This window comes from Haemaphysalis longicornis, unplaced genomic scaffold (genome assembly GCF_048455015.1).
Source record: "Haemaphysalis longicornis isolate Haplotype H1 unplaced genomic scaffold, Haemaphysalis longicornis Haplotype H1 scaffold_4, whole genome shotgun sequence".
In the NCBI taxonomy this organism is placed as follows: domain Eukaryota; kingdom Metazoa; phylum Arthropoda; class Arachnida; order Ixodida; family Ixodidae; genus Haemaphysalis; species Haemaphysalis longicornis.
This window is the reverse complement of record NW_027526361.1, coordinates 68,961,674-68,983,943: the sequence shown is the minus strand read 5'-3', so window position 1 is coordinate 68,983,943 and position 22,270 is coordinate 68,961,674. Positions and strand designations below refer to the sequence as shown.

The 22,270-nt window shown below is 45.2% G+C and overlaps 3 long non-coding RNA genes across 6 annotated transcripts in view; 1 reads left to right on the top strand and 2 right to left on the bottom strand.

The window, feature by feature from the left end:
• The window catches only part of LOC144178874 (uncharacterized), a 52,443-nt gene extending 41,163 nt beyond the window's left edge, over positions 1-11,280 (top strand). Inside the window, exon 3 of the long non-coding RNA XR_013324077.1 lies at positions 11,177-11,280. This is a non-coding gene — a long non-coding RNA (uncharacterized LOC144178874). The remainder of the gene's footprint in view (positions 1-11,176) is intronic.
• Positions 1-22,270, bottom strand: part of LOC144178881 (uncharacterized) — a 559,382-nt gene that overhangs the window by 161,013 nt on the left and 376,099 nt on the right. The window lies entirely within an intron of this gene.
• LOC144178873 (uncharacterized) overlaps positions 1,165-22,270 on the bottom strand; it is a 35,146-nt gene continuing 14,040 nt past the window's right edge. Inside the window, exons 2-3 of the long non-coding RNA XR_013324076.1 lie at positions 15,403-15,486; positions 1,165-1,704 (exon numbers count right to left, since the gene is read on the bottom strand). This is a non-coding gene — a long non-coding RNA (uncharacterized LOC144178873). The remainder of the gene's footprint in view (positions 1,705-15,402; positions 15,487-22,270) is intronic.

The following is a 22,270-nucleotide window of genomic DNA, read 5'->3' as shown; positions in this document are numbered from 1 at the left end:
CATCATCTCTACAGATTCTTCGATCGTTGTTCGTGCATTACCATCTAAGTCTTGTAAAAATTATGTTATTAATTTAGTTTATAAAACCATTATGGCACCATATGCGTTACTTCTTGAAGTGTCCATGGGCCGAGTGCCAGGTCACTCTCCGATCACCGGAAACGAGACAGCGTATCAAATGGCCGCTGCTGCCGCGCTTACAAATACAGTGAACATAACAAAAATACCTTACACATACCTTAAGTCACACATCTGATAACACCTCCGCAAAACATGGCAAGCACACTGGAATGAACAGACAGACAACAAACTACACGTAATAAAGCTACTCTTGGGAGCATACACCATGCATGCATCACTGACACACACAACACTGAAGTTATCTTAGCTAAGTTACGGATATGCCGCACCCATATAACACACTTCTACCTGCCCACGGGATCTCCAAGACCCTTGTGTAGCAGGTGTTGAGACGGCCTATCCTTGACCCAAGTACTTCTTCAATGCAAAGCAGTCGATACAACACGGCACAAGCACTTTACCCACCTCTACAGAAAAACACACCCCACCACACACAGCGTTTTTCCTGTATGGCGATCCCATGTTTTCAGTCAAGCGGTTTTTAACCATTTAGTAAAAGGGAAATTTTTAGACGTAATTTTATACCACGCACAATCACAAACTGGCCTTCTACACCAGCCATCATCATTGTCTTTCGCTGTTTTTACTTTTGTTCTTCTAACCGATTTCAGTGTTCACCTCTTCATCTCTCATATATAACAACTGTTTTGACGCTCTTGGCCCCAGTCGGCCTAGCGCCATTAACAGGTATTGAAGAAAAAAGTTTGATGTATATTGTATAACTTGTGATTCTCATTATTGGAAATGTACGATTTTTTGTATTTTTCTTCATTTACTTATTTTTTCTGTCTGTATTGCTGGATCTTATTGCTAAGCACGCATATTTGATTTGAACATGTCCTCTGCTGTGAACTTCTCTGTTGTGAACTCCAGAGGGTCAGGAGCCCTCGTCAAGCACTCAATGCCTTTAGCTCCTGCCCCTTCAGCAGGAATTGTAACAACGTCTGCTGAAAAATAAAGTCTTCTTCTTCTTCTTCTTCTTCTTCTCCTTCTTCTTCTTCTTCTTCTTCTTCTCCTTCTTCTTCTTCCTTTTCTTCTTCTTCTTCTTCTTCTTCTTCTTATTCTTCTTCTTCTTCTTCTTCTTCTTCTTCCTTTTCTTTTTCTTCTTCTTCATCATCATCAGCAGCAGCAGCAGCAGTAGCAGCAGCAGCAGCAGCCAGGCTGTTTTACCGTCATTAAGAATGTTAACCCACCATAATTCACCCTAATCTATCTGAAGCCACCTTAACATATTTTAATCCATTGTAATCCTTTTTACCACCATAATTCTATCCACCTTCATCTCCCCTTAGTAATCATTACAATCAATAAGCAATCAACCAAAAATCTGCCTTACCTCATTGTGATCCTTCCTAATCTTCCCTAATCCATCTGAATTCAAAAATCATACTAAGCGTTACATCAATCATTAATCAATCATCCATTAACCTGGGTAAGCATAAATAATCTTTTATTACGGCTGCGATGCTTTGATTCGATTCCGGCCTTGATTTCTTGCACCATTCGTGTCGACGCCGGGGTCATTCAAGGTCACCTTCCAATGAGACATATAAGGCTTTGGCCCTAAAATAAAAATAACACCAGTGCATCCAGGTAACAAAAAAACCGTTTCGTACGCGTAACATCGTACAGCTTCGTACGAAGCATGCAGCAGCGGTGTCCCTGCCAAGGGTCCCTACTTTCCGCCGAAGAAAAAAAGTGCCTTGCGGGACATATTTTTACAGGGCAGAAAGTAAAAAATCAAATTGCAGTTCTAAAACAAAAGAGCCTATAAAACCATCATTAAGGCATCCTGGGAACTGTATAATTATATCAACATGCCGAACAATGCCTAATTTATGCATGTAATGAAGGAACACAACGTGCGGTGAGAGCACTGTATGACGCTGCGTGGGGCACCACCGGTGCACGCTTACAGCTTTCACCGTGCTGCAACCAGCCTGTGAGACGTACCATAGATCCGCAAGGAATCACGTGATCATCTTCTAATAAATACCTTGAAATATTTTCTCCTTTTAAATTTTCTGGTATTTCGTCATATATTATGCAAAGAACCTCACTCAGGGCGAGGTCCGTTGATTGACCGACCTCGCGCATACGTGAAAACCAGCAACAGGTTTGTAATACAGGCGGGCGGGTCATTATGTCCTCTATCGCGCGCAGCGAATTTCAACTCGTCTGACGCATACTTATTTTTTATTTTTATAAAATGCACCACCGATTATGCTCATGAGTTATGCTTTTAACTGTGTTGTCTAGTGGGATAAGCGAAATGAATCAACACTATATATGTGTGGAAGATGAAAGTAGGTAGATGGCGACCGCAAGAATTTTCCTATAAAAGTCCGGCCGTTTTAACCATTCCGGCATTTGACTTGTTGGGGTGCAACTTTTCTCCAGAGTCACCGGCACGAAGTAATGAGACATACAATGGGAGGCGCTCTCCAAAAACCAAAATTTGTGACAAGAACAGCGGTGAATGCATACATATATATATATATATATATATATATATATATATATATATATATATATATATATATATATATATATATATATATATATATATATATATATATATATATATATATATATATATATATATATACACAATTATGGGAGAACGTCATTTGCGTTTACACAGTCGCATTTTCCGGAACAAGGCCATGTCCGGTGGAGCGCTGAAACGGCGCTGTTATAAATAACACGCAGCTTCTATCTTTTATTTCCTATTCCATGGGCAAACCTGTTGTGAGAAAAAAATCTGGTTCGGTGCCGTTACGAACAATGGGATACGTCAGAAGCTGGTTTTATATTTCAGTACTCAGCGCGAAGCTTTGCATGTAGAACTGAGCCTACTCTATGACGTACAAGGGTTGTTCGAAGCATCACACTGCTGCTTCGTACATTTCGAACATTTTTCTGTCGCGCCGGCTTTTTTTTTTTTTTTTTGCTGCGTTGTTCACTTTTGGTCACTTCAGCGAGTAAGAAAAGCACCGTAGTTTTAAGGGGACAGAGGACCGATTTTTGTCGAGTATATTTTCTCTATTTCAAATGAAAGGGCATCACTTGAAACGCTATAAAACGACGAAGTGGCTTTACTGACAGCGGCCGAGAACTTTTGATCGTAATCGAATTTTTAGATTTACCAGCCACACGTGGCCTGCCAAAATAAATGCTGGCAACCATGAACGTTAGCCATGCGGCAGCATGCTTTTAATTGTACGTGAGATGAAAAGAGCTATTTAAAACCTTATCCCCGGCTGAAACAACAATAATGCACACAAAGCTTACAGGATTGATTGCAATGGAGTCAGCCGAGCTCCCGCTCAGGCCAAATTGAATGAGGTCACCTCTGTTGATGATGCAAAAGCCGCGAAGCGCTTTGTCACGGGTGGTTCGTATTCCTCTATGCGGTTTTTGAATCACGCATTGATACTGACAAAGGTATTTGCACACGTAGGGTGGTGTCAAGTTTTGACACTACACGGCGCCACCTTTTAGTTTTCAGAAAGTCCAGTGAAAAATTGAAATTACTTCCGCCTGTTTATTTCGAAATTCCGTCCGCTTACCCCACTATGCAAAACTCTGGCTTTCGTATAGGACATGCACTCCACGAAAATCGGTTGTCTGTCCCTTTAAGGCTGCCGGAGCAGACTGGTTTTCTAGGTTTTGCACTGTTTGACATGGCGGCGGCCGCAGTTTTTTTAACTGCATTGTTTTTGTTTTTTTGTTTCTTAAATGTCGTCGACAAAACCCGCAGTGCCCTGACGTAAACGGCAACCCATGGAGCTACAAAATGTCACTCTGTCCAAACGCAGAAGCCTCCAAGTTGCGCTTTGCCATTTGCTGAACATTTTTTTTGTCCTTCTCTACACTGTATACCCTTGTAGGCTTCGACTGTATGATTTTTATTTTTCCTATTCCGCGAACATGACGTCAGCAATCGAAAACTGGCTACGGACGACATTCACGCCGAGTGACAGGCGAAATTCCACTGCACCGCAGTGCTGATAGCGTATGGTAAAAAAGCAGATATTGTATGTATGTATGTATGTCTCTATGTATGCCTGTATGCGTATATATATGCGCGTGCTACCACTTGCGAATCCCCGACGCCTAACAATAAAATCAGGCAGCGCCGGCAGTTCGAGGAATAATCGCACCAAAAGGTCACCAGCTGAAAGATTAAGCACTCCATTCCGAGAATCCTGAGTCAACCTTATGGTCTACATGTAACCCATACTCGCAGCATTGGGAGTCAAAAATAAAATGTGAATAAACAATACTCGTAAAGGAAGTGCATTGAGTTGACAGAGCATATACCTAAAAGCAGCGACAGAAAAAATCGCGACGCTGCGTCTAAAAAAAAGATAAAAGGAAAGAATGGAATAATACCGCGTGTGCAAAATGGAAATGGAACCGTTTGGTACGTCGGGTCCCCTCGACGAATCGCAAACAAAAGATCCAAGAAGAAGAAGCAACAAGAGGAGGAGGAAGGAGACGATAAACGGAGGGGGTAAAGGCAACGAGCAAAGCCTTCGCATGAGCCGCGCGCATGTTTGACACGTTTAAATAGACCTCGCAACCCCCTCCGTAACAGCACGCATGGTGGCAACACACCTCGCGCTCGCCAGTGTATCAGGTGCCGTGCACACACACCGGCCTGTCTGCAGCGACCCCACGCGTTGTGAGCTCGCTATAGGACTACCGAATGATTAATGTTCGCCCACTCTTCTCCAGCCGTTTTGCTCTGCTAATAACCGTTTAGCTTGAGGTCTGCCAGCGACGCAGTCGCTCCCTTCCTCCCTGTTCCCCTCGTTTAATCGACACGTATATACATACCGGCCACACAAAAAAGTGCGGTGCTAATGGTGGCAAGGACCATGTCGTTGCCGTTGGCCTATTGTGGGAGCGCCGGGCGCGCGCAGAGGGACAGTGTCGGAGGCAGGCGAAGAAGCCGTTGCCTCTCAGGAGCCAACTCGCGCGAGTCGTACGTTTTCTCTGTCTGCGCGACGTTACACACCGTGCGCCCCGTGTTCTCTTCGGGAGGGACTGGCCATATTTCTCGCTTCCGATTCGTTGTCCGCGTTCAGCACGGCGATATATGTGCATACTTGGGCAAACAAAACGTAGCAGGCGAGGCAGGGAACCCGACCGTATATAGAAGGACTGTTTGCCGCAACGGAGGATGGGAGGTATAATGGACTCCGGTGCGTACACTGGACAGCGTTTGTATACACCGCCATGGCCCATAAACTGACGCTGAAAGGCCACGGCTAACAATGCCCTTCCATTGGGCGCTTCGCCTCCCCCTAAAGACGCAGCATCCGGCAGCGTCTCAGATCGGCAAGGTTTACATGATAATAAAAGCTTCCCTCATAGAACGCGGTCGTTCCGCTTGGCACGACAAGCCCGATGTCGGCGCCCTTGTACACGCGTCTTGTAACCAGCTATATGTCCTATGGAGCAACGCCCCGTACGTATGAAGGCCTGAGGGTTGTGTCAGCATCTGACCAACAGCCTCTCTTGGCGACATTGTGATCCCAACAAGCCGCGGAAATTGCCAGTGCGTTAAGAAAACAGCAGGATAGGAGCACGAATCCGTGAGACCTCGGTACTCCACTGTCTACAGAAACGCCACCTGCATATAGATACCGGGACTACCTCCACTCCCCTGCTTTCCCATTGGAGGACTGTGCTTTTCCCGCTGACGTACGTTTCGTATCCGCCAATGAGAGGCCAGTTTTCTAGGGATGAGCAAGTCACAGCTACATTCAACGGCCACTTTCAAAGGAAAGCTTTTGTTCTCCCGGCGTGTTTACACAAATGGCCTTAGCTACGACTGTACATATGAAGTGGAATCTTCCTGTTGTCGCTACAATCCATCCTCTTGTCCCTTCCCCGTGTTAGATAATTGGTCAACCAAACGTTCATGTATAAACTGAGGTCCAATTATTCGCAGAACCCTTAAATTTGGCGCCATTTTTCCGCGACGTATCATTGATATACATTTTGTGTTTTAGAATTCATATTTGTATTTTAGAATTCTGTTCGCTTGACTTCCCTGTTAGCTTTGTACATTTCTTGTGCAACTTTTATTTCAGGTATTCTTTTTTTTGTATTTTCCGGCTTTCATGCGCTCCTGGTTTTTTGCCTGTTTTGTTCAATGGTACGCCTGGAAACCTTATTATGTCCCCCCCCCCCTTATGTAATGCCTCCGGGCCCTTAAGGGTATAATAAATGAAATGAAATTTGCTTCAATGATCCGTCGGCAAAAGAGGGAGGGAGGGAGGGAGGGAGGGAGGTAGGGAGGGAGGGAGGGAGAGGAGAAGGCTCTTTATTAGAGTAAAGTAGAGAGGTGTTTCGGCATGTTTTCGCCCGAATGCTACTTTGCAGGGATGGGGAAAAGGGAATAAAGAGCCCAATCTAGAAGGAATGTTTAAGCGTTTTAAGACACGCCATGTCTCCAACGCCACCACCCCCATCAACCATCTGTGGCTTCTTTATCAGCAACACGTTGGTAAATACTGCAATTATGCATTCCGACACCAGTGCAGTCTAGATTTAGAGTGAGGGAGATTTGGGGTCTCGAGGCTTTGTTCCGACCTGCATGGCTAGCTTAAATTTTCTAGTAGGTGCACCTACCTCGGCTATAATGCTGGTTGATGAACTTAATCTTCGAGTTGGCGTCGGGGAAAGTAATTAAAAGGAATTCGTGGAATTAACCGCACTGGCCACGTCAGCCCGCCCTGTTTTGTTGTTGTTCTTTTAACATGGTGCAGTTGGACCTTAGTTATTCCGTACAGCCTATTTTGTTTCACCGAACATGTGAATACCAAAATAAAAAGAAGACTTTTTTCCCATCGGAGACCAAGGCGAATGATATAACTCGTGGTCCAAGAAAAGTACGTACGAAGGGAACAAGAGTGCTGCTCGGGACAGCCTATCATATGGTCGAACGGGAGTGAAACATAGATTATGCCCTTCTAAGTAATCCAAATTAGCTTCAGGGAGGTACTTAAACCAAACTCTGCATAGATTTAAATAACTACAGATTCGACAGGGTCTTACACAAGATACGTACGCGGGCCTCATCACGGTGGGATGCACTTGGAAGCTGCTACGCTGTCCTGCTGCCTCAACTATTTTGCCACAGTTCTGGACAACTCTGTCTGACATACACCTCATTTCCACCCCCTACTCTTTCTGGATACTGAAGTTACAAAATAGAGCAAACGAGAGGGAAGAGAACAGCTGTGGGCAGTACGCCAATCCGCGCATGGCCGACAGCCTTCGTCTGCACACGCCGAAAAGGGACCGACCAGAGAGAGAGCGGGGGAGCCTACTGGTAAAAAAAGCAAAGGACACAAGCAGTTAAAGGACTCACAAGGAGTCGAGCCGAAAATGAGGAGAAAAGGAAGGAGAGAGGGTGTGACCGGGAGAGGAGGGATACGAGATCCAGAGAAACGCCGCCATGAAAGGAAAACAACAGATGGGGCGAACCGGGGGGACAGCTCCTCTGGCCGGGGAAGCAGCGGCAGAGCGGGGACGGAGCCGGCACGTCCTGAGAGCGTATACCAGAACGGCGACAGCGGCTCTCCCGCGGCCGTGGCGGATCCCCGAGACGCCGCCGCTCTGTTCCGAGGCTCTGGAACCGTCGGGACATTGAGCCGAACCCGGAGGGGGCGAGGGGGCGTCCCAACCATGGCGGCTGGTGGCGAGGACAACAGCTCATTCGCCGCCCCTGCGGGGCTGCGACAGGCAGCCAGAAAGTCCCTCCGCCACTGAACTGGCTCGACGCACGGCAGCGGGGCACACCGAACGGTGAACTTGCCAGGGCACTCTCGGCCTTCTGACTGACAAGGGCGTGCCCTCGTCATCCCCCTTTAGACCGTAGTTTGCCAAGTCGTCGCCCTGCACACAGGGCCCTAAGTTTGCGTCGTCGACCCAATGTTTGCCTCAGGGATTGTGCGCAGTTGGAAGGCACGGGCAAGCTGCATTTTGTCATCGTAAAAGAAGGCAATCGAGCACAATGAACCTATTGACGTTTTAGGGAACTTTTGTCCAAGTATGGTCAATCGTGTTGTAACGAAGTTTCGACAACACGCAAGAAAAAAAAAAAAAAAGACGGGCGAAAAGAGGTGACACCGGAAAGCGTTGACATCCAACTGATGGAAGTCAACGATTGGTGATACTCTGGTTCTAGTCAACGCCTGTCCGTGTCCTCTTTTTTCGTCCTTCGTACTTTTTTTCTGCGTTGTAAACATTCCATCCAATTGTGTACCAATTAGCCCAACTATCACGTAAATCGTTTAATGATGATGCCCTTATCTGCGAATTTTGTAGGTGTCTGTGGGCATTCGTGGTGGGCGGATTTTTTTCTGCGTCATGAAGCAATGGGGGCGATCATAGCAACTGGAACACTGAATATGCCGGCGGAAAGTAAGGTCCAGTGATGCGGCTAATCAGTATAATGCGTGTAATCCGTAAGCAAGCACCGAAAATCTGTGAGGTGATGCCGAGCTCGGCGAGTCCCAGGATGAACCTACAACTCTAACTTATTTATTTACTCATGTACTTGTCAATGCCCAGCAACAGCACTAGGCCTTCTAGGGTGGTGTACTATAAAAGTACGAAAAACAGACGAAAGAATGAAATGTGGGCACTTTGCGCAGTACAGTGAATCGAGAATTGCCGTCTAGCACCACACGCAGTCTTCAAAGTGAGAGCGGAATGTTTGAGCTAACCATTGCGCCATTATTATTATTCGGATTTTAGTAAGTTAATTTAAAAGCTCATCCAAGATTGTCTAATGACATTCTTTGCAAAATTCAATTCTAACCAACTGCCAGTTTCGTTGATTCCCCAGCTTTTCAACGTAACTTTTCCTTATAATATTTACAGATAAGATTCATTCATTCAACAATTTATGACAAAAGCAACTGGGCTGGAGTGGTATTTATTGACTTCCCTAAATCTTTCAATACCGCTAATCATGAAATTCCTTTTTTTAAATAATAGAATCACTAGAAATTTTTGGGTCCCATCAACACTTTTGCGGAGCTAATAGCAGACCGGACACAATTTGTACGCCTTTAAGATGTAATTTCTCATCCAATTAGAATAAAACAAGGTGTTCCACAAGGTTCAATTTTAGGTCCACTTCTTTTTCAATACAAATTGTTGACTTCAGTTTCAGTTTCAGTTTTTTCATTTCTTATTTACAGAAATATTCAATACAGTGCTTGAACCCACAGCCGATTGGCTAGTAGCGGGTCCAATGCAAAATACGCAATATTTGCAGTGACAGCAGCAACTATATTTGTTGAAAAATAGTACATAAGTGAACACATCATAACGTATAATAACGCAGCATAGCAACCTAACTTATCATGTGACAAACATATCACCAAATAACGTAACACAGCCATAACAATCATAACATGCCAATATAAACTCAGTGATCATGGTGTAAACAAACTTTGTAAATGTTGTTTTAAAGCCAGGCAAAAGTTCGGTTTATTCTTCACATTACTAGGTATTAAATTCCACATATTGGCGCCATTTAATTGAATGAATCTTTGTCTGTAGGTATTACGGCAAACCGCCAAATTAAATTATTATTTGTTGCAGCTCTGGCGTTCCCTCTAGGGCTAACAAATATACTCAGCGGCAACGGATCGCTATTATGTACTATTTTATGAATAGTTTGAGTAATTTTTTGCTTGTTCCCCAAGGTTACGGGTAGTAATCGTGTTAGCTGGAAGAGAGGGCTGGTCGGTTCTGTACAATTTGAGAGGGTGATAATTCCTAGAGCTGGGCTTCTGTAGCATAATAACCAGTTCCAGATAGGTCGTGTACGTATTGCCCCAGGACTTCAGGCAATAACTGAGGCTATGAACGAATGCGAAGTGCAATTAATGTCCGTAGTATGCCCAGATCAAAACATTAGCGCTTTTTAGTAAGATATGGCATCCACGGTCCATAGGCCAACTTAGAACAGACGTGTTGAATTAGCGACTTTCAGTGCATATCTGATATGCCTACGTGGCTAACGCTACTCGTGGCAAACTTGCCTATGTGGCTAACAGTACTCGCATTTTTAATCCAAATTACACCACAATAACAACATTCGATACTGATCTAGATGGCTTAACTACAAAACTGAACCAGAATCTCTGAAATATTACAGCGCGGTGTCGTAAAAATGCGCCGTGAGCAAACTCCACAAAAGCAAGATATTTAATATTTAATACACTTAATAAGCACCCATATTCAGCTCCAAGACTTTTCTTTGGTCGCAACGTCGCCTCTGTGCCGCGGACAGTCACATTTTAGTAGTTCTACTAAACACGGGTTTGGCATGCGCGTACTAATTAGAGCTCGAACCTATTTTCAAAAATATATCCTCACATCCGTACACTATACGTGTCTTTACATACATCTTAATTACTGCATATCATCATGGGGAAACATATACTGCTCATTTGTCACGCCTTTATAATTTAGAAAACCAAGCTGTTCATATAATTACTTTCAGCTACTGCAATGCCTCGTCGCTTTCCATGTGCTTCAGTCTGAACATCCTTCCACTAAATTGTTCCTTTCAGCAAAAACTGAGTGTAACCCTTTTTCGGGCTGGTATACATAATAATATTATTATTAGTTTTCAGATTCCCCCTCGGAAATGCTAATTTCACAAGATTCATATGAGGTAATAATTTATTGCTGTCTAAGGTCTACACTAAGTACGGAAAACAAGCAAGCATTTTTGCAGACATGCAACTAGGGAAACTTTTACCTACACAATGTTTTAATCTCAGCGTTCATTTTCACAGTAGTTTAATATCAATCTTGGTTAACAGTTTTTACTTAATAGCGATTTCTTTTTCCTGCGTATACTTAAACCTGTTTACAGAGCTAATATTGTACAATTTCCTTGTCTAGTGCATACATATTTCAGTTATGCCGTTAGCCTGACTCATACCTTGACTGCCCAAAATATTTTGTTTGATATATTCGCTATTTGCAGGAGGTCCGCCCTCGACAGCTTTACTTTGGAGCTCCGTCTGCACTAATAATTACGTGGAATATGCATCTGCGAAAATGTTTAATTAATAAAATCCTGATATGCTAAAAGAAAGGAGGCGGTGTATTATTATTCTCCAAATGAGAACAGCGGAATGACTTCTACTCAGAAATGTTCACAGCTGTCGTTGGCAGCCACATACATGCAGACCAACAGCGATGCAACAGCTCATAGAAGAAAGGCTTATAAACGTTGGACAGTATTAATAACGCAATATATAAACATATCCCAAACGCATTATATATGTACACGGGTATAAATGCCAGTTTTTGCATAGAGCCTAAACAGTGCAGCTAAACAACAAACAAGGTGGGCACATAACGCGCTGTAGCAGTACAAATAACGTAAGCCTAATCATTTTTAACGTCCGGTAACCAAACACAGGAGCTAATTTTGCCGATAACGGCCATCTGCAGGAAAACCCGAAACGCAGGCTAAACAAGATAGCTGCATATACAGGGTGTCCCAGCTATCATGCACCAAGGTTTAAAAAAAGATTAATGGCGTGACTCGAAGAAAACCGAGTGCATAATTATTGCAGTACTGTGGAGAAGCGGGCAGCATTTTTTTCGTTAATGATACTTAACTAATTAATTGTAATTAATTATCTAACTCGAGAAGTACTGCACTAACCACTAAAGTGTCAATGAGGCACTTGTAGGTACCCACGAGGGGCATCTAACTGCGGCATTTTCAGCGACGAACTAATTGCGTACTCATTTATTCTGACTGGTAAAGAAAACCCGCGAAATATGAAAAATACCACGTGACGGCGCCTCCGCGCGCATTAGCGCGCACCGTAAAGCAATGCCCTCAAACAGGCTGCCTCTGAGTTAGCCAGAATGAAATAAACAAAAGAAAGAAAGAACAAATCGCGACGAGTTTGTGCCTTATCTGCACATGCTCCCCGCGAATCTTGCTGCTGTTGCTCTTTCCATGCATGCCATTATCAAGGTGATGCGCTGTCTCTTCAGGCGGGTGACAGGCGAAGCAGTTGCTTTCAATCAGCTTATTTGGGGACGCTACTTTACAATGCGCGCGGAAGCGCCGTCACGTGGTATTTTTCATATTTCGCGGGTTTTCTTTATTAGTCAGAATAAATGAGTACGCAATTAGTTCGTCGCTGAAAATACCGCAGTTAGATGGCCGTCATGGGTACCTACAAGTGCCTCATTGACACTTCTGTGATTAGAACAGTACTTTTCGAGTTAGATAATTAATTACAATTAATTAGTTAAGTATCATTAACGAAAAAATTACTATCCGCTTCTCCACAGTACTGCAAACATTACGCACTAGGTTTTCTTCGCATAACGCCATTGCTCTTTTTTTAAATCTTGGTGCATGATAGCTGGGACACCCTGTATAAAGCAGAAGGACCATGTTGCATTAATATTTGAGACAGGGCGAGGACAGCATAATAATAAAGAGAGAGAGAGAGAGAGAACGTCAGGGATGAGGCGAGCTCAGCCGCAAACGTCACCCGTCACGTGGGTAAAAAACCGTGACGCGTAATTTGTCTAGATCACTTGACGTCTCCCGCTCTCGACCCGTTCGAAACGCCCCGAAAGCCGCTCGCGCGCGCGCATATGCAAAAGTTTCGGCGCCGCGACGTCGAGAAGCAATTCGAGGACACAATTCCGCTTTAATCAAGTCTACGCATATAATACGAAGAGTAGCCGCGCTTTATTTATATATGAACGGCGCGTACTGTATAAATGATCCAAGCGTGCCTACGGGCTCCCCTTCTCGGAGCCGCTTAAATATTAAAACGCTCAGTTATGCATGGCGGTTTCGTTTTATAGATTCTCACGGGACGTAAGTGCGACTCGCTTTTTATTTTCTTGGTAAAAGCGCTCCTTGATAGTGTTATGCCGCGGCAAGGGAGACGACGATCTCGAGGGAGGGCATTAATTTACGCCCGCCGTTCGGAGAAAACGAGATCAGACAAGGACGGAATCCTGATCAGCTTGCCGCCGTGGCTGCCGACGACGCTTGACAGCGAGCAGTCAACGCAGGATTAGGAGTGGATGATGGTGTCATATAAGCGCGAGCTGCTTTTTTGATCCTGAAGGAAAGAATAATGAGCGAATGTGTGGGAAATTTCACTACGCATAAAAAAGCCTTCGAAGCGTACATGTGCAAGGAGCGAGCGGGAGTGTGCCAACCTGCGCTTGGCACGCGCCGCCATCGTGAAAATGATTAGGTTCTTAATTCCCTATAGTAGCAGCTGCGTGCAATCTTGAGGCGCTCCCCACCCCACCCACCGTGTTACCGTTAATACGAAAGTAACACTTCACCTCCGCTTAGGTATCCGGCGGGGTTCTTGTGAAGTCAAAGATTAAGCACTAATCAGTATTTTCTAGAGAAAGAAATACCCAGCACCCCCAGTATGAAAGCAACAGCGTGTTACGCACGATTACTTGTGGGAGACTACGGTGCGAGTCCGACCTCTTTGTTAGGTAGAAATACCGAATACGCCGATTTATTCTTTAGTATATTGACCTACTCAGAGAAAGCTTGTTTTATTTTCAACGAAAGCTATCTGGTTAAAGGTAATGTACACGCGGAAGTCTTGACTTCACATATTAATCTACTCCTCTAACAGAGGCGGCAATTGTGTTACATTAAAAGTGTCGATCGAGCGCTCTTGAAGTGATCAAGGAATGCTTCGATAGAAAAACTAACCGCCTTTTTAACAGCAGAACTGTTTGAACTTTAAGCTCTTGGTTGCGCTTAAAAAAATACCAAGACAATACCGAGCGCCCGTGGGCACGCGTCTCGTGAGGAGCGCCCGGGATCGTACAGCTTCACCTTTGAGAATACTGTGCCCAGCGTTCGTGACGTCATCTCTCGCGTGCTCTTCTCTTCGCCAATTCAGGCCGAGTTTGCGAAGCCGGTTGCTGCCGGCGTGCTAACGCGGTCCACTTTGGGAGAGATGTAAAAGCCTGCGGACAAAATGATCCGGGCACGGAGAACTTTCAGCGTCAAGTTCGGAAATCCACGCCAAGTGCAGCAGCCGGGTCTCGGACGAAGGGAGAGGGGTCGCCAGCCCTGCTGTTTCTCTAGCCCTGCACCACTACTGAAAGCTGCGCCAATTTTTTGAGAGATGGTAAACAGTTTCGGGAAGCCGCAAAGGCAGTCAAACATGCATCACTTTAAATTAAGTATATCATTAAAAAACGATTGAAATTGGACCTCTTAGAAAGTGATACAGTGACTGACTCTACCGGTTCGTTGTTCGTTAATGTTGATTGAAATGCAAGAAATGAATAGCGAAAGCGTGTGCCAATCATATCTCAAGAAGCAATCTTAGTGGGTGGCAATAGGCCATCTGTTAAACTTCTTTGCGACTGCCAGTGTTTCTAAAATTGCACAAAAAAAAAACGGTTTCCTTAATTTATAGTTTTTTTTTCGTTGCTAGTAAGTCGGTTGTGCTAGAATATTTCGCATCTTTTAAGCGCCAAGCACTTGACGACATTATTAAAAAAGTACGCTGCGGTCGTTTATTTTTTTTTCCGGCAACATCTCAGAACTTCGCATATAGGGCCAAAATGGACAAAGAAACCGGGGGGGGGGAGGGGGGAGGGGGGGATGTCTCGCCATATATCATTTGCGATCTTTTACCGGCTGTGAATGTCACGTACCTTTATTTCTATATCGCTTTCACGCCGCAGTGATAGAATCACAGAACTCCTTTTCTTGGAATTTGAAGTCCGCAGTCTTATGCACCCGTATTCAGACATCAGTTTGCGCACGCATTGCGCACGCATCACATTGCGCACGCCCTAGCGAGGTCAGCCAACAGCGATTTTTTTTCTTCAGTTTGACGCATTACACCATGCAAACAGCCTTGGTAATTTGTTGTTATACATTCGTACAATTCTCTATACAATGAGATGACATTATTAACATTCGCAGGGACGACCAGTAACAAGTTCTTCTTATGGCGTCAATAGAACGTCACAATTGAATTAGGATCGCCTCCTCCCGTCCAAGAGAATGGCTGGCGCAGACGAATTTCTTTTTATGTAGAAGGTGTTCGTTCACGTGACGCGCGTACATGCTGGAGGGCGGATGCAGCAAGACGAAATCTGTCATGCATGCGCCCCGCATGCATAGTTTCAAACTGAAAGGCCGGGGCCTGTGGATCCAATTCGAAGACGCACCTCCTTCATATGAAGTAGGCCCAGGCATCTGCTTCAGGCGTATTCATCCCTCAGAAGCTGCTCTTGTTATATGGGCGGCCAAATCTAGAAAATAAGTCAGATGACGTCCTTAGCAGAACAATACATTACGGCGGGCCTAACGAATCACATGGCAGGGACAAGACGGTGGTGGTCTAAATGCTAGTGTAAGAAGCGCGGGCATATATTATGCCCACATAGAGAATAGCGAATGGCGCTGATAGTTGCTTAGTGTCTATCGAAGATTTTTACGGCATCTGCTATTTTCCCAAATAAGGCTACTTGGGTGCGCTTTAATATATTCAGACGAATAAAGAACAATGCGTGCTCAGTAGCAACTTGTTTGGAGCTGATCGCAGCGGGGAGGTACTACTACTACCCATTTTCCGTCGGGAGAAGACGTCCAGCTCATTTTGCGGCTAAGTCTACATAGACTGTGACTTCTTTATCGTGGCCAACAATCCATACATACTAATCAAGTGTGCTACGAAATCAAAATTATCAGTGTGTTAGTATAAATAATGTGAAAAATTGCAATAGGTATACTTCTGAAAGTTGCTCGGGGCATGATTAATATTCAGTCTTTGCTTCATAAATTGAGCTTCTATAATATAACTAGAGCAAGCGAGTTTATTTCCACAGTCCTCCGTGGATGAAAGGAATGTGGACGTACGGGCAAGCTCAAACGGCCGGAGCAAGGCGACCGGAACTTGTGCGGGCATCTTGCGACAGCTCCTCAGTCCTGTTGTTGTCGTTGTTGTTATAGCGTTTAACAAGGCACGTTCTTAAGCCACTTGTCCAGCACTTCGTGAAGCTGAAGCCCCAAGAACTGGATGCGTATCTGCTTTCTTTACTGCAAACGTGTCGTCGAAAGAGGGTACTCTTCGGCCGCCTCTGCCACGTAACAGCCCCCTTCTCTACCCCGCTCCCCATCCTTCCCTCATTTCCATCCGTTCCCTCCTCCCATGAAGAATACGATGTGGTCTTGCTCAATTCTATCGAATTTTCCTGGGTGCGCCATGTTGCTTCAACCTTTTATTGCCGTTGTTCTGGGAGCAGCTCAAACCAATGCATTTTGTTCTTGGATCCTTCTTATATCTCGCCACTCTCGACACCGTTGTAGCACGTTTCTTATTTCTATTTTTTCACGCGCTATCGCAAAACTAATCAGACGTGTGTTATCGCTCACATTCTGACTAAAATATGCCAGAGGTTTCCTTTGCGCTGAATAATATGGACCTGTGTGAGCCATGGCGACAGTTCATTTGTAGCGATGCGAACGGATGCGCGGCTGTACTTATTAAAGACGACAGCCTTTCTTGGGCTATTTAAACCCGAAAATTTGTGCCTGTCTGTATATGAATCTGTCTGTCCATAAGAATTAGGTTATTTAACAACACACACGAGACCTTACACTACAAACACGGGGCACATAACAGTAATGTACAATGCGCATGCAGACACTGACGATGGTCAGCTGCAGTAGGGGGAATGCTATTGTATGACTATACAACCGCCATCACCCATCGTGCCATAAGTTAGAACTATTCTTGAACGACAAGTTTAAACAGTTCCGCACACTAAGTCGGGAAACACAACTCATTGTCACCATTGTTAAGCCGAAAAAAAAACATTAGACATATTTGAGGCAAAATATCAACGCCGATGGTTTCCAACGATGGTTGTGGGGGCCCCACCACCGCTGTCTTCTGGACTTCCTCCGGGAAACGGGTGTCAAATTGTACCTATAGGACCTTATGCCAAAGGGCATACTATCGCGTTAAAAAAAAAAAGGTGTTCTTTTGATCGAAAAAAATTTAAAATTGTGTGCTTGACATTTGCACTGCAAGTAAAATACACGTTGGAAATAACGTTTTAACCCCCCCCCCCCCCCCACCAAAAAAAAAAAAGCTCGCGCAAGCCTACAGACCTCGTGGCAGTGTTCCAGGCTCAACAGTACCAAATGGTTACAGTAGATGGCGCAATCAGTGGAGCACGGGAAAACTGAATTGGCTTCAGCAAACCTTCTTCGTGTTTATAGTGAAATGAAAAAGAAGGGCATGGTAGGCGGCGTGGGAGAGAAGGCAGGCATTTACGTGGCAGAAGCGGGAGAAGGCTATATCGTCTTCCGACGACATTTTCAGCGAAGTGCGCAGATACGCGGCCAATTTTTTTTTTTTTTTTGGCGGGGCGACAAGTTGAATCCGTTGACAGACAAATGAATAGACCAAAATTTTTGCGTGTAGTTACCCCAAGAAAGAAGAAAGACGACAATCCTTAAAAATTATTAAACTGGTTACCAAGCTTCCGTTCTTGTCAGTTTGTGGGGCCCTCTTCACCGATGCATTTATTGCATGGTTGTGAACGATTCTTTTTCCCATAATATTTTCCCATATAATTATTCTGTTAGCACCGTATAGTTGAGTGGGTAGCCGACCGGCAAACGTATCCTAAAAGCACGGGCACATTTTATATATTTGCCCGCCCGGAGGACAAAAATTGATTAGAAAACTGCTTCGTACTGCGCGGTGAAAGTGTTTCTTTGGGATTATTTACGCTTATGTTGCGCGGAAAACATCTGTGTGCACGTACACTGAAATAAGGTTTCGATGAGAAAACAGGGACAACCAAAAAACGAAAGGTGAGAACTTAACCACTGCATAAATTTATCTTCCCTATAGTAGACAGTGCAATTGTGGATACGAAGAAAAGATCTAAGAATGTTCGCGGTCTGGTCCACACAGAAGTATGACGTGCCAGCACTAGTAAAATATACTAAATAATGATCAAAGTTAAATCTAACTTTCGCAAACAACTCGAAACAGTTTGCCGTTTGGCAGTTTCTCATACATTGCTAATCATTAACGCAGTAGTTTAGTAATCATTCAAGCGTCTTAGTACGCGTATAAGCGCGCTGAAATCTGTGATGTATCTTGTTCTTTTTTTCTATTTTGCCTTGTACACACACTGCCATGTTCTGTTATGTTTGTTATTTTTTGTTTTCATTGTACTGCAATGTACCACTCCCCTCAATAATGCCGCTGGGGATATGAGGGTGACTTGAATAAATAAATAAATAGTAATTCACGGTACCTTAAGGTAATAGAGTAAGTTGTGTAAACAAGTTATGTGGTGGAGGGTCACCTGATTTTCTTTTGTCCACATTGACACACGCGGTGGTGAAAATGACGACTCGGTCATGAAAGACTATAAAAAAACGTAACGCTGGCATCTTCGCTACAAAAAAATGTTCTAATTGTGGTTAAATACACCGAAGCTAGACAGGAACTTCATGGCCCGGGCGCGTATCAATCAGTGGATTCCCCTTAGTGATGATTAGTACAGACCACCTGAAAAGTTTCAGCTTGCGTTGAAATTTCGACACGCGGACGTCGTTTTAAATGCGTCATTTCTGTGAGGACTCAAAGGGAAAACCATCTGTAATTAACGTTTAGTACGTCACATAACAAAATACAGTTACGAAAGGCCCTTGAGCCTTTTGATTTTCAACGACTGCTTATATTTAGCTCCTAACAATGTTTTTCTAGCAATGCACTTACGTGTAGTAGTGAATCTAACTTTAAAGTGGCTATCAGCAGAGTTGAGCGGGGCATGCTTACGCCTTTGCCGATAATCCCCCTTGGTAGTTTCTGCCTATCTTTTTCCTTGCCCCCATCATGCGAACAACCACCGCGACAAGCAATAAATATAAACGCGCGCCCATGTGCTCAAAACGCCTCTGCAACGTGAACCTCTGCAATCATGCCATGTATGATTAAGCCGACTCGAAGACAAACTGCTCAAGTTTAGTTAAAACATGAAGGAAATGGGGAGGTTGGGGGTTAAGAGAGAGTGAGCGAATCAGGCATGCATTGCAGAGAAGAAAACAGAGCTTACGTCAAGCACGCTGAGGCGTGATTCCCCGTCGTTCACACAACCTGTGTTCAGCACAACAAACCTCTCCGTCGTATGAAAACTACGTAGCCCTTATCGCGAGCTGTTCGTCATTCCTTACAAAACAAAATTAGGTTAGCTTCGTAACAGAACATCTTGTTACGAAGAAAAAAAATTTGCTTTGCCGCAACGCATGCCTGTATACTCGTTGAGCGCTTCAGTTGTGTTCGACATGACTTAAAATTAACGTTACTATGGCGCTGTTCTGCCTAACTACGCGTCCACGCTGGCTGCATTGGCGCTGCCCGAAGAACGGCCTTGCCTCGTCCTGTTTACCCTGGTAGGGTTCGAGGTGCTGTGCGCACGTACTGTATCCAGTCATGCATGGCACTCGTGACTAAAGAGATCTAGCGGAGAGGCCTTATAAGTGGTATACGTATTTTAAAACGTGCACAGTTCTACAACCCAGAGTTCACCTCCGCAAGCCACATCTCGCTGCGTCATGTTCCCAATTATCTTGCTTCATCTCTATCCTACACCGAATGTTTCATGGATTTTTTTTTGCAAACTCATAAATGTGTATTTTCTTTCCTCTCAGCGCAAACAGCAACAAACGACGCCTGCAGAATTTCTTGAAACGCCTAAAGCGCTATAAATATCTAGATAATTCAACACTTGGGCCGAACGGGAGAGGACCAGAAATTGTTTATCAGTCAAATGTGTCTAACATATAAGGAGGAATATGTCAGCTGGCAGTCTAAACAATTTTCTAAGCAAACATGTAGTAAGTGGCCGCATAAAAGAGCGCCCAAACCTCTGTCATTTTCTTGACTTCCCCAACCCTTTACCCCTCCTCTTACTGGTGAGCCAGTTCCCCCCTCGCAGCTGGTGAGGCAGCAAATACTCGCGAACGCACATGTTTTCAGGTTCAGGATGCTGGTTCATCTTTCCTATTAACCGTTTCTAAAAGTCAGAACCAAGCAAAGGAAAAAAGGTCGTTCGGAGATTAGGATTCACTCTGTATTTCCCACGCAACGGCATGTGCCCATCAGTAGCAACGAAGAAAAAGAAATGTCGAGACCCCAAGGCTGTGTCGTGCGAATTGGCTCGCCTCACTCGCTGGGGAAGCCTATAGACACGATACTTGACAGCATCGAGACAGGCCCGGGAAACATAGAAAGAAACTGTCCACAGGGTTCGTATACGAAAAAGAAAAGTCCGGAAGTAAAAAGAAAAGGGCCTCGACGATGAAGGGCGGAGAAGTGGAAACGGCGCAGATGATTCCGACGAGAGTGACACTGCGCTTTGGGCGTGTCGGCCTCTCGGAGAGAAGTGCGCAGACACGCGAGTATATGCCCCCACGGTGCGTGCTGTCCCCCGAACAATCTTCGCAGTGGGCCGTCCCGACATCGACGACGACGAGACAACTATCACGCTCGACGAGCGTCTCCGGCGATGGGAACGGTCGCTGTTGCTTCGGGGGAACTGGCCTCAACGCCCGCTAGGTACGCCATAGGCTGTGTGTACGGACGTATTCCCGGTTACTTTGCGTCTCGCAGCTTGATTGGCAGAGCAAGGTCTTCTTCATGATGAAGACAACGATTGCCACCATTTAGATGGCAGTGGTTGAGTCAAAAGTCATACAATGGTGACGCTACTCGTGGGCCTTGATCGCTAGGAGGCGTTGATCGGATACGAACGACCAGCAGCCGCTCCTCGTCTAGGCCCCGTGGGGGCGCAGCCGCCGAAATTCGTTTTCGCGCAGGAGACTTGCGTGGAGAGATCGAGAATGCTGTATAGATCTGCTCGAGAGCCGGAGCCACCGTTCCAGTGTTTGTATATTCATACTTCTAACTTCCTTTTTTTTTTTTTTTTTGGTACGCGGAAGAGAATACTGAACGCCGAGTCACGGCATAAACAACGTCAAGTTTGTCATGCTTCGCTCGTGTGCTTGAAATGTAGGCTATACATAAATGTACAGTAGTTAATACAATAGAACACCAAACCACTGTTTAGTATCCGTGTGAGTCTCAAGCCTAGGAAAGTATCAACAAACAGTTGCAGAAACGGAGTTGCGCGATTTTATTTTTCAATACGAAGTTCCTGTTCCAATGTGAATCGAGGCCCGGAAGCTACGGACTATGTGCTACGTTAGATGACCAGCAGGGACCTTTCACTGGCCAATACCTCGTACAGACGGGAGTTGCCTCCCTCAAGTCCATCAAAAACAGGGCCGACGCACGCAGCCATTGCTAATGGAATGCGCTGGGGGTTCCTCCATCTACCCTAAGCACCGGATAGCATTGCCAATTATGCTGAGCGTCCTTTAGAACGCGGCGTTCCAATTCTGTTTTATCAGGTATCACAATCATCCCAATCCGTCAAAAAAAAAAATCGCTAAAGGGGAAAGTAGGGACACTAGAGGAGGGGGAGGGGGGGGGGAGAGAAAGGACTCCTCGCTCATCTTCGGTAAAAAAAAAAACACCACAAATTAGGCAGCGAGCCCGATCCGCCACAGCGAACGTCTGCACGCATGACCGCGCGCATTGTGCGCGCTCTCCCTTTCCATGCCGCGGCCTTGTCTGCTCTTGACACGCGTAACGGTCGGCGGAGCCGTGACGTCACCGCACGAGGGCAGCATTGCGGCAGCCTGCCGGTGCCGCGGCAACACTAAGTCGCTCAGAAGGCCTGACAACTCTCGCCCGAAGCGTCGTCACTCTCGCCAAACGGTACCCACAGCGGCATGGCGCGTTAACGGTCGTTATCTTCTTTATTCCGATAACGACAATCGGTATCGATTCTCCCGGCGAGTGACGGCCACTTCGGCGTAGGCCTACGTCTCTCGTGTTGTGGGGCAGCGGTGGTCGGTCTTCCCAGCGCTGGCAAGCGTAGCAACTGTGCGAAGGTGGATCGAATTGCGCGAGCAATCGCACCATCGATCAAACGAATCGGCGGG